Source organism: Nicotiana sylvestris, chromosome 5 (genome assembly GCF_000393655.2).
Source record: "Nicotiana sylvestris chromosome 5, ASM39365v2, whole genome shotgun sequence".
NCBI lineage: Eukaryota > Viridiplantae > Streptophyta > Magnoliopsida > Solanales > Solanaceae > Nicotiana > Nicotiana sylvestris.
Window position 1 is genome coordinate 24,913,804 of NC_091061.1, and position 15,242 is coordinate 24,929,045.

Here is a 15,242-nt window from a genome sequence, read left to right on the forward strand (position 1 = left end):
TTTCTTTATTTCAGTAAATTAAATAGTTTATAGCTTTCTCTAATAACTCACAAAACATTCCTAGTGCCAGGACTGGGGCTGAAAAATTTTATTCGTTTTGTTCGTCTTTGATGGCTTTGCAGGCTCTGCCGTACAGCACAAGTGACGATTAAAGCTTGCAGTTTCAGTTTCTCATCAGAAGAAAGAAGTCTTTCGATCACAAGATAGTCGGAGTTAGCTTTGATAATGTGTCAGGAACCCAGCTCCTCAAGATTCATCTTCTCAAATTCTGATCCAGAAAGCAAGCAATCGAGATTGAGTCATAATCTTTTCTTCAAAGAGAATCAATATCCAATCTAAGTTCAACACAAACGAGTAGGTCAAGAATCAAGATTTGACTCCAGAAGACACATAGATAGGAACTTTGTACTCTTAGTTTGCAGACATATATAATGCTCTTCTCTTTTTCTTTTGATGTAAGAAGCGAGTAACAGCAACAGCAACAACAGTCTTAACTCTAGTGTCCGGTAGTCCCAGCTACCAAATTTTCCCAGAACTACACTAACCTGATTTCTTTATAACCAAGGATATGTAGTCAACCTCAGAAGCAAGACTCGGTCACCATTTTTTAAAATTGCTTCCCTTGGAGTGATATGTGAGTAAAAATTAGCTATGACATTCATTTGTCTTTGCACGAAAACTCTTCATGTTCTCGAGCAAAGAGGGTCAGCTGTAAATGCCTAATTTTTGCCCTGTCTTTTTCTTCTACATTATATATATATATTGTGTGTGCGTTCTTATTTGTGTGTATGTAGGTTTTAAGAGTTTTTATTATGATTTAATTAAGAAAGGAACAAGACCTTGGGCTGGTTTCATTTTAAACTGAAATGGGCTAAAAATTAGGACCAAATCAGTGGCCCAATTGCACTGACCTGGTACGGATAAGGCTGGCCAAGGAGGAAAGCAAAACGGCATAGTTTCAGGGCGAAACTACGCCGTTTTAGCTAAAGAATCAGAGATTAAATGTCATCCATCCATAGACCTTTGATCTAACGGCCCTAATTTAATCTTTACTTATGTTATTTAAAGCCTAAAAAGGCCGAAAAATGCCCCCATTTATTCCTTATTCTCTTTTCTTCTTCCTCTCTCCTCACCGTCTCATCACTCTCATCTCTCTGTCTCTCCGCTGCTCCCCACGGTGGCTCCGGCGGCCAGAAATCACCGCTGCCGCCGGATGTCGTCCAAAGACCACAAAATTCTCACAATTCTTCCTCTCACTCCCCTCATTCCAAATCCACAACCCAAATCCCCCAAATCTCCATCAATAATCAACAAACGCAAACCCTAATCGCGCTGTCACCACTGCCCCACCATCGCCCGTCATCCAGACTACACCAAAATTGCACCTCCTCCTCCTCTTCTCTCCCTCTCTCCATATCTCCAACTCAAAACCTCAAAAAACCTCACCACCGTCGGCCACCACCTTCACTGTCGTGCAACCCCTCTACCACTTCCAAGCCTCAATTTTTGCCATGTATGCGACCTAATGACGACCTTTTCTAGATGACATGGGGTTGAAATTGTCGCAAGATTTTTCGGAATTGTTAATTTCAACATCTGTCACCCGGAAAAGTTCGTTCCGAAGTTGCTCGTCATAATTCATCATTGCTCGTCGTGCCCGACGTTTACTCATTGATTGAGTTACATCGTATCCCCTCGTGTGGTAAAACCTCGAATCCCTCTTACCCATGTCTCTGATTTTATGTTTTCTTTTGTGTTTGATTTGTAGTTTTTTTAGTTTTAATTCTGTTCGTGATCATTTACTTTGCGTTTAATCTAACTTTTGATTTTGTCGTCGTTCAGAATAATTAATTTCACTAGTTTATTTCATTGTTAACATGTATTTTGCTTAGCTTTGAATTTAGTTTTAGGATTCGAGTTCGTAACTTTTTAGCTTCTAGTTGTCGTTATTTTTAATTCGAGTTTATTCCAGCATGCTATTTGATTAAGTTTCAGCCTTTCGGAGGAATTACTTCATTTAACTGTTAGTTCGTTTAGCTATTCTCTTGGTTAGTTAGTTTGAATTATTGATGAAACCTAGTAATTCTGGTTTCGATTTTTTGCTCGTTTGTGTTTAAAATGTGATTGTCTATTTGGTGTATGGTTTCAAAATCAGCAGGTGTGGTACATATTTGGTTTAAAGTTGAAGGGTAGATATGTTACTCATGAGAGTAGGGTACTTGTTTGCTACTTTTTACTGTTTAAAGGCTGTTGGGAGTATACACCTCCTAATACTATTCACAATTGGTAAAAAATTATCCTTTGGAAAGATTTTTGAACCAAAAGTATGTCCTTTGAATAGTAAGAGCAGATTTTTTGTGAGAAATATGTCCTATGGACAGATTTTTAATTATGAATGCATTGCCTCTTCTCTTATAAAAGGCTGAACATCTTTACACACAAAAGGGGGGGGGGGAATCAGAAAGCATTTTACTAAGTTTTCAGCATACAATAGGTTTTAGGCAAGAAAACATCAAGAGTCTTGATTTCCTTTGTTTGTTTTTGGTCTAAAACACATGGCTGATTCTCTGGATTAACTTTTGAGTTCATTTCTGGTGTTGATTTTACTGCTGGAGTTTTACTGTTGTTGTTGGTTCGTTTTAACTGAAACTGTTTGTTACGCTGTTGCTCGGTTGCTTTCTTTCTACTTCTGCAAACTAGTTTTCTGCTGTTAGTTGGCCTCTGTATTTGCTGGATATCTAATATTAAAGAAAGTTGTGCTTCAAAAGGTCCGTGTCTATTCTTGCTCTTTCTACTTCATATCACTAGTTGTGAATCAAAACCAAGAGAAGTTATTTGAGATTTGTTTTATTAAATTTTTCTTTGATCTTTATAATTATTAAGGGAATAAAAAATATCATCATCATAGAGTTTAATGAACTAATGAAGATTTTTTCATAGCTAGTTCTTCTCTTGTTCCATCTCCAAGAATTTTTTATATTAGGATTAGTTGGTTCTGCATGGTTCAACTGGTCCCCATTTAGATTTTTAATCTAAGTAGTTTTAACAAAAAAAATAATTTATAATCCCCGAAATATTACTTAGTACACTGTTGTATAGGGGTGTTAACTATTTAATTTAGAGATATATGAGGTGTATTTGATATTGAGTAACACTACAAGGGTAGTTAGCGTAATTTACTCTGCACCAAATTAAAGATCTAGAGTTTTTGTTTTTCTTTGACATGTGGACTCCATTGAACTAATTTAATCAAAGGAACCTTTATTTTAATATCTATCTTATTCCATAGTCTCTCTCACCAATTAGTTGATCATTTATTTATGCCCTAAAGTGTTTGGCTATTGGCACAGTTGGGACAGTTCTTTGTTTATCTATACTATATTAAAAGCACGAAGGCCCTTAGCGAAATGTCGTTTGACTTTTTTACCCTTTTAAAATAAAGTTCACATTAGATAAAATAGTCATTTGATTATTTACCTAATATATTTAGGATCTTATAATCACCTAAAATTTTATATATTGAATCCCGCCTTATTTAAAATATTATCTATCTATAAGAAGTTCAAATATTTAGGACTTTAAAGCAATTACAATTATAACTAATACAAATCTTTCCAAACATGAGTTGTCGACATAAAAATGTAAAGTTTACCTGGAAACTTTACCTCATTAATATGGTGGTAAAACTAGAGCATCTTTATGAGATATATTTTAAAATTCAAGTTTATGTTATATTCAACTAGATTATATGTATGATTGATATTATTTGGTTGAGTATTTAAATGATTGATTCATGTGTAAAATACTAGCTCTTCGGTCCATTTTAGAATATATTGAACTTTCTGATAAGTCTATTCATTCATATACTAACATTTATTTTACAAATTGAAACTAGATAAAAAAGAAAAAAAATCATATTTATATAATTATAAAACCAAACAAAAAGCACGATTCAGTTGGATTAAAATAAAATACCATAAAAATTATATAGTGTTGGATTTAGTCTCAATTTTTTTTTGAATCGCAATACCTTGAAAGTTACAATACCAATCTCAAGCTACTTTAAGAAATAAAAAAACTAATGTAAACATATACATCTTATAAATTTATTTAATATTTCAACTAAATCGTGCGTATTAGTTCCCTTTCTTATTTTAATCATGTGATATAGTAATTTTATAAAAGAAAATTAATACCAAAATTGAAACTAGATAAAAAGGGAAAAATCGGATTTATATAATTATAAAACCAAATAAAAAGCACGATTCAGTTGGATTAAAATAAAATATCACAAAAATTATATAGTGTTGGATTTAGTCTCAAAATTCTTTTGAATCGTAATACCTTGAAAGTTACGAATATCAATCTCAAGCTACTTTAAGAAATTAAAAAACTAATGTAAACATATACATCTTATAAATTTATTTAATATTTCAACTAAATCTTGCATATTAGATCCTTTCCTTATTTTAATCATGTGATATAGTAATTTTATAAAAGAAAATTAATACCAAAAATGAAAAGTTTCACAGAGGATAGGTAAAAACATAACTATTACTCGTTGTAAGTTTGAATTATTCGTTGTATAAAATTATAATCAATTAGTTTTATATAATTTAATTATATTTAAATAAAAAATGAAAGTGAAAAAAAGTAATTAGTAGGAAGCTATAACTAAATTAGATAGTGCCAATCAGCTCTCCTTCGATTTTTTTATTCTTAATTACAGATATATAATCGATCATAAATTAATCAAAGATTCATATTATAAAATTTATGTACCAAAATATAAAACTTATAATAAATTCTATAATTAGATATAAATTATTTTAATATTTACAATTATTATACTCTTTAATCAACATCCAATTCTAAAGTTACTTTCTAAATGACACTTAACAATTGCACGTTCGGTATACAAAATTTAATAATATTTATATAGTTTTTTTTAAAGTTCTAAATTTCTTAATATGTAGTACATGCGCAAAGCGCGTAGGAATAAATTCTTTTAGTCTTTTATATTGTTTTTAATGTGCCACGTATTTCAAAGTTATTATAAATTTTTTATTGGCTTGATGATATAATTCTATTAATTTATGATTCATGCTTTAATTATTGATTTAAACTCCATTTGCTTAGTATTTTGCATGTTCATATGTAACTTTATTCATATATTTGATATTTTCTTATATTATTCTCATGCCGATTTTGGTTGTATAATTATTTTGAGATGAGAATAAGCAGAAGAATCAAAAGAAGGGAATAAAATAGGATTGAAATGGTGAGAATAATCCTAAATTTTTTTAGATGACTAGATTCATTTATCTTATTTAAAAACTGTATTTCTCCATTTTTTTCTAACCATTTCTCCTTTAAAATTACAACAATTGAAAATATAATACAAGGTTGTATATATGGAAATCACAAATATATCAATGCAAAATCGTGATGAACCATATGTAGTTAAACACATTGTTCTTGCACATATATTTACTTGACGCGAGGCACACGTGCAACGCACGTACACTAAACTAGTCTATTTAATTTATTATGAGGATATCCGATTTGGTGATGTTTTGTTCATAGAGTTGGTGGTACGTCTACTATAATACTCCATTATACATTATATATATATAAATATATATATATAGACACACACTAAGAAATGTAGATCTAGTCACGTCATTAATATAGAGATTTAGTTTAAAGGAATGAAATTTTCTTTCTTTCTTTGTTTCCTTTCTATTTATGATTATTTCAATCTCATTTTTAAGTTCCGTTCATTCAATTTCAAAGTGTCACAAATTGAGATGCTTTAAAAATCCAATTAATCACGCACTACTCGTTTTGAATATGTAAATAATTTTTTTTAATCACTTTGAATAATGTAAATATTTTTCATAAGTAAAAATTTAGCAATCAATTTTTAAAATTATAAAGTTTCTTTTTAAAAAAAAATTAATTTCATAACATAGTCTGTAAATTAGATAATGTTTTTAGAATAAAAGTTATAATAATCTAGCCAAGTCTCGTAAATAAAAACAAAATTTGTTCTTATGAAGGTTGAACCTTTTTAGTCTACCAAATAATTTCAATAAAATTAGGTTTTATTTACTTATTTTAATTTATTTTATTTTTAATAACTCAAACGCCTTAGTCACCTTAGTAATTAATTTAAACGCTAGGCAATTAGTAGATGCGCTTTAACTCACGGAATCGCTTGTGTAGCGTGATGCTTAACATTCAATAAATTAATTCAACAATCTCATGCCATATCCATTAGTATTAGTTAATTTTTAATTTAATCAATCCTTGGCTAAAATCGCGGATTCGCTTGCGTGGCGCGATAGCTAACCTTTCTTTTAATAATCTTCAAGAATTAATTTTCTCAAATGTAGTAATTTTTAAAAAGTACTACAAATAATTGATTGTTATGATTTTGGATTCGCTTGCGATGCGCAATTATGATAAGTTAATTAATTTTGTCATTCGATCACGCATTCGCTTGCGTAACGTGGTTATGACAACATAATATTATCCAAATTATTTTTTTTAATAATTTCAATAATCAAGAAATAAAAGTGGATAGGTAAAACATAGAAATCCAATAAAGCATAGTTTATCCAAATTAATTTAAGCCAAGTTTTAAGTCAATAAAGCGACCGTGCTAGAACCACGGGACTCGGAAAATGCCTTACACCTTCTCCCCGATCAACAGAATTCCTTACCCAAACTTTATTTTCGCGGACTGATATAAAAGAGTCAAATCTTCCTTTGAATAGAGATTCAAATAAAAGGTGACTTGGAACACCCAAAAATCAATTCCAAGTGGCGACTCTGTAAATAAATAATCCCTACTCAAATTTGTCACTTTAATTAAAAAACTCTTTAACCCACAAATCCATAACACTTATATCTTATCTTTCGGGGGTAGAAAAGGGGTGTGACAATAAAAATCAGAAATAAATATGATAAAAAAAAAAAGTTAAATTAGTAAGGGACAATTTAAAAAGTATAAATTTTAAGGTGAGGATAGTTTTGTCTTCAATAAATTAATTTTCTACTTCTGCTTCTGATTCTTGGAAGAAGCTAGAATTTTCTGCTTCTTCCCAAAAGCAGAAAAATTGCTTCTGCTGTTGGCCAAAAGTACTTCTTTATCTTGTCCAAACAACTTAAATTTTTAAAAAAATACTTTTGGCCAGAAGCTTGGCCAAACAGGCTCTTAATCATGTAATTAATACTCCCTTATTAGTCTACTTATTTTAGCATGACTTAGTACTTTTAGATTATGTTTATTTTTATTATGGCTTTTTAATTAGCAATATTTATATTACATAATTTTATTGTCTTTATTGTTGAATATTTTAGGATAATGCCATGACACATCTCATATTTTGTATTATTTTTTTAGAAAATACTTTATATAGTTGTATCTTACTAGGATTAAAGAAATATTTTGAGCACAATTTATATGTTTTTACCCGAAAAAACCTCGAAAAAAATCTGAATAACCTGAAAATCCGAGAGTAAAAAACCCGAGTTTTATTGTTTTAATTTGGTTTGGTCGTTAGATTTAATAACCTGACACAATTGATTTGGTTTGAAAATTGTAAAATCCGAACCAACCCGACCTATGTACTTCCCTAGTTTTAAGGCCTGCACATGACAAATAAAATACTTGCATATCCGTTATCTTATATCATATTATATATATTATTAATGAACGTGATGGGACAGTTAAAATTTCTTCATATCTAACTGTAGGTTTTAGATTCAAATTTTAAGAATGAATTTTTTTCTAATAAGATGTGTTTTAGTATTGGCTTTTCGGTGTGGAGCTAGCAATGATGTTACAAGTTCTGTCGAGATTTTATTCTAAATTTTGTCTATTTGATATATGTACAAATTATCAATTCAGAACTTCATAACTTAAAAATGCTAGAATTCCGAACCAATAACTAACCTCCGTTGGCTTTAGTTAGTCATCCTAACATGAGTCTGAATTAGTCAAGCAAGTGGATTGCTATCCAAATAAATTGACAACCAAATTGAACTTCTAATATTTCTAAAAGTCCTCCCATTTTTTATTTTGCCTGCTTCTACTATTCCTGAATCTATTCTCACCCAAAAAAAAAAACACGAGATTAATACTAAGAGCTTCTAGAAAAGGTCGTGAATTGTATCTGGCCACGTTTATACCATGTTTGATTGACGGTATAACTTTATTCCGAGATAAATTTATACTATCAATCAAACATGATATAAATTTCGTACCACACTTTATCTCATCTTATCCAAATCTTATCCTGCGTACCAAACGACCCCTCATAGCTTCTAGAAGATTCTTTAATTTGGTTGTTACTTTCTACCTGGGTTTCTTTAATTAGAAAAAAAAAAATTATATGTAACTCGACAAGTATTATCAATTGTTACTGAATCATTTGTTGGGGTCGAAAGGATCGGACAATCTGTCATTTATTAATGTCTCTTTGTATCTTTATAATGAATATATTTGACTGCAGTCATTTAATGTTGCTCATAGATTTTGTCTGCTAGACGAAATATATCTGAGGTTTAGAAGAAAATACTATATCTATAATTAATTATGTATGCTAACATTACGTGTAATTACACCAGCAAGTTAGTTACCATAGTTTAAACTCATCACAAACTTTTTATCAGTGTAATTTTTTTGCACTATCAGTGCGTATATAGAACTAATTATACTTTATAAAACAAATTGCGTTAAAAATATTAAAAAGATGTGCCAAAGGGATGACATCCTGCATGAAGTTCAAATTGTTAATAGTATTCAAATTATAATCTCATGTTAGGTTGAGATGGGATAGCAATATTTATCAAATAGAGTACTTATCTTATGTCGACATTTGTGTATATAGAGGACAAGTCTTTCTGAAAGAGAACAGAATGAATTCATCAAAATTCTTTTTATCAACATATCTTTGTTCGGGGTATCTTTGATTAGTTTGGTGTTTACTTTTATGAATCAATAAATAAAAAAAGAAATATTTTCTCAAATATGAAATATGTATGTCTACATCTGTACCTGTTTGTACTTGTTTGTACAGAGTGTTAGGTGTTTCCTATAATTTTCTTACCATATTTGGTTTTCCTATCTCTTAAAGGAAAAGGACAATATAATTACCTTAATTGAGTTTTCCTTTTTGTAGAAGGAAATTATAATTCTCCTATATTTGGCTAATCCTTTTTCTTGTAGGAAAAAGTTTGGAGTTCTATAAATTGAGGATCCTTCCTTCTCATTTAGTAGGATCCACAATGTAGCCATATAGGGTTTGAGAGTCGTGTTTAGGGAGAGAACTCTAGGGGACAAGTGTTAGTGTGTCACTTGTGTTTGCCTCTTCGTGAGGTTGTTCTCTCGATATTTTATACTCTCTTTTATTATAGTGGATTGCTCATCTCCGCGGTGGACGTAGGTCAGTTGACCGAACTACATTATATGTTTGTGTCTCTTTTGGTATATTTCTCTTTTGTTGTTGGATTTATCGTCGTTCAAGGTTTGCTTTGCTAGCTTCCGCATGACACTTGATTTTTCCGGTCCTAACACAGAGATGGATTACTATATATATATATATTAACCCTGTGTTCTGTTCCTTATACTGGGGCTCGACTAAACTCTAATCCATACAGAAAATTTTCACATTGAGGGTTAAAGCGTTTCCTAGAAAAGACGACTTCACATCAAGGCTCGAATTTGAGACTTGTGGTTAAGAATGAAGGAGTATTTACCGCTCCACCACAATTCTATTGGTGATATGATGTTGCGATATCAATATACCTTTTAAGGCACTCTTCCTTTCTTAATCAACTTTCTAGTGTGCATAGTTTTATAAATATCTCAATCATTATGTGCACAATAAAATGTTAAATTCTCATTTATTGGAAACATCACTCGTTGTTATTGAGTAAGTAAACTTATATGAGTCATGGCGGTTGTACATCACTTACTTGATATAGTCCCTTCCATGTACTACAATATTAGTCTACTACCCAATACAACCTATAAAAGTAATACTTAATTGGTCCAACGTTAATGCTTAGAATATCTTTATCTAAGCCTGAACCTGTCATCGTTATTCTCAATATTATGTATACAAGAGAAAACAGGTATAGAATACGAAAAACATATGTTTAAATGAGCTCAAAGTGTCAATTTCATAAACATAATAAAGTCTTTAGATAAAGTCATACATTGCTATTAAGAATGCCCATTCTTTCAACATGTTCAACAAATATTTTGGGTGGTAATCCTTTCGTCAAAGGATTGGCAATCATAAGTTTAGTGCTAATATGCTCAATTGACACTTTATGTTTCTGGACTTCTTCTTTGACGGCAAAGTATTTCACTTCCATATGCTTAGCACCCTTTGAATACTTGTCATTCTTAGAGAAAAAGACTGTTGCGGAATTATCACAATAAATTTTCAGCGGCCTGACAATATTGTCGACCAGTCTAATTCCTGAAATAAATTTCCGCAACCAATTAGCCTGAACTGTAGCCTCAAAGCATGCCATAAATTCAGCTTCCATAGTGGACGCAGCTATGACAAACTGCTTCGCACTCTTCCATGATATTGCTCCTCCGGCTAACAGGAACAAATAACCAAATGTAAATTTTCTTGTATCCATACAACCAGATCTGAATATGCATCACATCAAGATGATCAGATCTTCTATAAGTGGGCATATAATCTTTTGTTCCTTGCAAGTAACACAACACTTTCTTTGCAGCCTTCCAGTGGTCCATCCCTGGATTACTTTGATCTCTTCCCAGCATTCCAACAACAAAACTGATGTCTGGTCTTGTACATGTCTGGGCATACATTAAGCTCCCAACTATAGATGCATTAGGAATATCTTTCATTTGCATACGTTCTAATTCATTCTTTGGACATTGATTGAGACTAAATTTATCCCCTTTCTGAATTGGAACGGAACTTGATGAGCATTTTTCCATTCTAAATCTTTCTAACACTTTATTAATATAGGCTTTCTGAGACAATCCCAATAATCCTAGTGATCTATTTCGGAATATTTCTATCCCAATCACAAAGGATGCCTCTCCCATATCTTTCATCTCAAAGTTATTAGAAAGCAATTTCTTGGTGTCATACATCATACCAAGATCATTAGTAGCAAGCAAGATGCCATCAACATACAAGACTATAATAATAAACGTACTCCCACTGACCTTCAGATATATACACCGATCAACAGTGTTTTCTTTAAATCCAAAGGTGACAACAGTCTCGTTAAATTTAAGATACCACTGTCGGGAAGCTTGTTTAAGTCCATATATTGATTTCTTAAGTTTACACACCATGTGTTCCTTTCCTTTAATGGCAAACTCCTCTGGTTGATCCATATAAACTTCTTCCTCTAAATTTCCATTTAAAGATACGGTTTTTACATCCATTTGATGTAGCTCTAAATCATAATGAGCTACTAAAGCCATTATAATTCTGAGTGAATCCTTTCTAGAAACCGGTGAAGATGTCTCTTTATAGTCAATGTCATCTTTCTGAGTGAAACCTTTGGCAACAAGCCTGGCCTTGTGACGTTCAATGTTGCCATTTGAGTCGCGTTTGGTCTTAAAGACCCATTTACACCTGACTCTTTTGCAACCTTCCGGTAATTCAACAAGGTCCCAAACTTTATTCTGTTCCATGGACTTTAACTCATCTTTCATAACATCTAACCATTTATCAGAATTATTACTTTCAATGGCTTGTGAAAATGAAACTGGATCATAGCAATTCCAAAGTCAATTTCTGACTCATGTAGATAAGCTAAATAATCATCTGAAATAGCAGATCTCTTTTGCCTTTGAGACCTTCTTAATGCTACTTCTTGTGGTTCATCTATTGTAGGTTCATTAACTTCAATTTCATTATTAGTAGTAGGATCATTTATTTGTTGTTCTTGCTGGTTGTACAACAACTTCAGGAACAACAAGTTTAGAAGAAGTGCAGGGTAGATGAACTTGCATCTTGACTTCTTTAATTTCCACATTACGTGGTTCCTCACTCCTACTATTTTCACCATTCTCAATGAACCTAGAATTTTCAGTTTCAACTATTCTCGTACTATGATTTGGACAGTAAAATCTATACCCTTTTGATTTTTCTAGATAACCAATGAAGAAACCACTGATTGTTCTTGAATCCAGTTTTTTTCAAGTGGATTATAAATTCTTATTTCTGACGGGCAACCCCAAATATGCAGGTTCCTCAAACTAGGTTTCCTACCAGTCCAAAGTTCAAAAGGAGTCTTTGGGACTGCTTTACTAGGAACCCTATTTAGCAAGTATACGACAGTCCTTAATGCATACATCTACAATGAGATGAGTAAAGATGAATTACTCAACATACTCCTAACCATGTCCACTAATGTACGATTACACCTTTCTGTCACAAAATTTTGTTATGGAGTGCCAGGCATTGTGTATTGAGCACATATGCCACATTTTCCAAGGAATTTAGCAAATGGACCAGGGTGTTGTCCAGTTTCGTCATATCTTCCATAATACTCACCACCTCTGTCTGACCTGATTATTTTCACCTTTTTGTCTAGTTGTCTTTCAACCTCATTAATAAATACCTCTAAGGCATTCATTGCTTGAGATTTTTCATGCAACAAATAGACATATCCATAACGTGAAAAGTCATCAATAAAGGTGATAAAATATCTTTCCTTGTTGAAAGAAGTGACATCAAAAGGACCACATATATCAGTATGTATAATTTCAAGAAGCTGAGTGCTTCTTGTGGCTCTTTTCTTTGTGTGTTTTGTTTGTTTTCCTTTAATACAATCTACACAAATATTAAGGTCCGTAAAATCTAAATGTGGAAGGATTTCATTCTTAACTAGCCTTTCCAGTCTTTCCTTGGATATGTGAACTAAGCGTTTATGCCACAAGTAAGCTGAATGTTCATTCACCAAACTACGTTTGGTTCCAACATTATGATGTAGAGTTAGGAGGGTTTCGGCCAACAGATTATCAAGGTTCAATTTGTATAGATTATCACAAATAATACCAGAACCAATAAGATGATTATGCTTAAACAAACTGAAACATCCATTGCCAAAATTTAGAAAATATCCAGCTTTATCTAACTTAGACAAGGAAATTAAATTTCTTGAAAGAGAAGGTACATAAAAAGTTTTAAATAAGTCTAAGTGACGCCCAATATCTAGGATTAAACGATAAGTCCCGACAGCTTCAACTGGAGCCTTCACTCTATTCCGCATGTACACAAATCTTTCATTTCGATTTATGGTCTGGGTTGTAAGGAATCCCTACATTGTATGAGAAACATGAACAGTAGAACCAGAGTCAATCCACCAAATATTATAAGGAACTTCAGTTAAATTTGATTCGAGACATATAAAAGCACAAGGCTTACCTTTCTTCTCGAACCATGCCTTACGTTTCAAGCAATCTTTCTGAAAGTGTCCAGGTTTTTCACAGAAACGACACTTATCATTCTTGTGTTCCTTCTTACGTACTTGAGAAGAGGACTCATTGACATTATGTTTCCTCTGCTTAACTTTTCCATGTTTCTTTCCTTTCTTTCCAGCTCTTTGATGGCCTACAAGATTAATGGAGTGAGTTCCTTGATTCTTCAGCCTTGTTTCCTCTTGAACCAGTATACCGTGCAGTTCATGCACGTTCCATTTGTCTTTCATGGTGTTGTAGTTCATTTGGAAAGGGCCATACTCAAATGGTAATGAGTTAATAATGAATTGAACAAGGAAATTCTCATCCACTTCCATTCCCAAAGTCTTAAGTCTTGCTGCTATATTTGTTATTTCAATGACATGCTCATGCATGGTACGCGAACCATCAAATTTTATGGTGGTTAAAGTACCCATTAGTGTCCCAGCAATAGACTTATCAGCAATTTGGGAGCATTCTTCCACAAGTTTCAGAAGTTCTTTCGCACTTTCAGTTTTGGGAAGAGTAGTCTTAATGTTGCCTGCAATATTCATTCGTATAACCATTAGGCTTAATCTGTTAGACCTGTCCCAATGCTTAAAATAGGACCTTTCTTCAGTACTACTAGTTTCAGTAATAGTTGTTGGCCTCTCAGTATAAAGTGCAACATCAAGATCTAAAACTCCAAGATGGAATTTTATCTGTTCGCACCAATCTGAGAAGTTGAGTCCGTTAAAGGTCGTAACAGAAGCAGAGTGCAAATGAAGAGCAAGTGCTGCAAATAAAATATGCCCATTCATTAATGCTTTGAGTTAAAATTAAATATATCATTAAATTCAGAATGGTTTATGTTTTACTCTTAAATGTATATTGATGTCCACCTTTGGGCGTAACACAAAATACAATTTTTAACATAATGATGCTTAAAATAAATTTTACATAATTCAATATTTTTAATGTACAAGTTAGTAGTATTTACTATCTTTGGATAAATAAATAAAACTAACGATACATTTAAATTATCGATTTAATGTTTAGTAATTATAAGAACAAACAATCAACCTTTGGGCGATCCATAAATGTCTTGTAATTAAGAACTTCAATTTACCCACAAAAGAAGATCCATCATGTCGTTTATAAACATCAAAACTTATGGGTAATTGGGTATAACAATTCATTATTTTGGAATTAATTATTCATAATGATTCGATCACTTTGGTGACGAACTTCATGTTTATAATTCCAATGAAATTTTGAAACGGTATTCTTCCAAATATAATTCTTAAGTTTGGAACTTATCACTGAATCCACATCGCCGAATCCAATAAATTCATAAATATTCTACTGTGTCCAATTAGAGTGATGAATATTGTTTTCACAGTTTCACGTTTATTTACTAATTATGATGGCAAGTATTTGAAGCAAATCTTTTACTTGTCGAATCCACAAAGCCAACATGATCATGAAATCAAATGATAATCAAATATACTATTGGTCATCAACACATAAAAATCAATTTATATTTGCTTCGCTATTACTATTGACAGTAATTGTGAAATTCCTTGAATACATAATTAGGATTCACAAAATTGAGGAAACGTTAATTTTAGCGAAAAATCTTTAGTTCCTAAACCTGTGCTCTGATACCACATGTTAGGATTTTCTCAATTCTAGATTGTGGTTTATAAACAATCTATATAAAATCCTATCAATTATTCAGAACCGTGGAATTATATGATTTTCACATAAAATACATATACAATAA